Source organism: Otolemur garnettii, unplaced genomic scaffold, assembly GCF_000181295.1.
Source record: "Otolemur garnettii isolate 467f Iridium unplaced genomic scaffold, OtoGar3 scaffold00066, whole genome shotgun sequence".
NCBI lineage: Eukaryota > Metazoa > Chordata > Mammalia > Primates > Galagidae > Otolemur > Otolemur garnettii.
The window spans coordinates 8,949,129-8,951,151 of NW_003852461.1; positions in this window are offsets into that span (position 1 = coordinate 8,949,129).

A 2,023-nucleotide genomic window follows, 5' to 3' on the forward strand; every position below is an offset into this window, starting at 1 on the left:
AAAAAAAAAAAAAAAAAAAAAGGAGGTCTTGGTACAGAACTTTGGGGAAGAAGGGTAATGTTGCTGGTTAAGTCTTTTGGGGTTTTTTTATGGAGACAATATTACCATGTTGTTCCAGGCTAGAGAGTCCACGGCATCATACCTCCCAGCAATCTCAAACTCGAGTTTGAGGTTGCTGTGAGCTGTAACGCCAGTCACTGTACTGAGGGTGATATAGTAAGACTCTCAAAAAGAAAAAATTATATACACATAAAGAATGTTGAGGCAACTTTTTTTTGACACAGTCTCAAGCTGTCGCCCTGTGTAGAGTACCTTGGCATCATAGCTCACAGCAACCTCAAACTCCCGGGCTTAAGGGATTCTCTTGCCTCAGCCTCCCAAGCAGCTGGGACTAAAGCAGCCACCACAACGCCCAGCCATTTTTTGGTTGTAGTTGTTTGGCAGGCCTGGGCTGGATTTGAAGCCACCAGCTCAGGTGTGTGAACCTCTTGAGCTACAGGTGCTGAGCCTCCAGGCAACATTTTAAAGAACTTGACCACTTCCTACAGGCCGGGCGGTAGGCAGGCTGCTGGAGGGCCACACTGGGGAGACCTGGGATACTGGTGGTCCTTTGCAGACAGAACACTGGCTGGACCATCTGAAATGCTGTCTGAGGTCAGCATGTTGCTGGCCCCAACCTGGCCAGCTGCTCAGATGGGATATGAGGTCAGGTGGCTCCAGGAAAAGGCACTGAGCCAGAGGTGTCTGACGATGAGCTCAGGTTCCCAGGCGGCTCTTAATGTATTTCCTAAAATGGAAAACCCAAACTCTCACCTGAACTTTCAATTTGGTTTCTCCAAATTTCACATAAAACAAATTCTAAATGCATGAGGTTTTTTTTACTTTTTTTTCCTGAGACAAGAGTCTCTGTCACCCTAGGTAAAGTGCTGTGGTGTCATCATAGCTCATAGCAAACTCAAACTCTTTGGCTCAAGAGATCATGATGTAGAGACTGGTCTTGGTCTTGTTCAGGCTGGTCTTTTTTTTTTTTTTTTTTTTTGAGACGGACCCTCAAGCTGTCCCCCTGGGTAGAGTGCTATGGCATTACAGCTCACAGCAACCGCCAGCTCCTGGGCTCAAGCGAGTCTCCTGCCTCTGCCTCCCAAGTAGCTGGGACCACAGGCACCTGCCACAATGCCTGGCAATTTTTTGGTTGCAGCCATTGTTGTTTGGGGGCCCGGGCTGGATTAGAACCCACTACCTTAGGTGTATGTGGCTGGCGCCTTAACCACTTGAGCCACAGGCACCGAGCCTTCAGGCTGGTCTTAAACTCCTGGCCTCAAGAATACCCCCTGGCCTCCCAAAGTGCTAAAAGCCTCCCAAGGCCCCTTTCTTGCTTTTTAGGCATGTATTCTTAAAATATTTTAATGACCAGGCTCGGTGCCCGTAGTTCAGTGGCTCAGTGCACCAGCCATATATGTTAGGTTTGAACCCAGCCCGGCCCTACCAAGCAATGACAACTACAACCAAAAAATAGCTAGGTGCTGTGGCAGGTGCCTGTAGTCTCAGCTACTTGGGAGGCTGAGGCAAAGGAATTGCTTAAGCCCAAGAGTTTGAGTTTGAGGTTGCTGTGAGCTGTGATGGCACAGTACTCTACCCAGGGCAACATAGTGAGACTCTGTCTCAAATATGTATGTATGTATATATATATATATATATATATATATATATATAATGACCAATTATTTTTGGCCAAGTGTGGTGCCTCAAGTCTGTAATCTTAGCACCCTGAGAGGCTTAGGTGGGTTGCTTGCTTGAACTCAGGAGTTCAAAGCCCTCCTGAGCAAGAGCAAGCAAGACCTCAGTCTTTACTAAGAAAAAGAAGAAATTTACTGGGCAGTGTGGCAGGCACCTGTAGTCCCAGCTAGTCAGGAGGCTGAGGCAGGAGGATTGGTTCAGCCTGGGAATTTAAGGTTGCTGTGAGCTAGGCTGACACCATGCACTCTATCCTGGGCAACGGAATAAGACTATCTCAAAAAAAAAA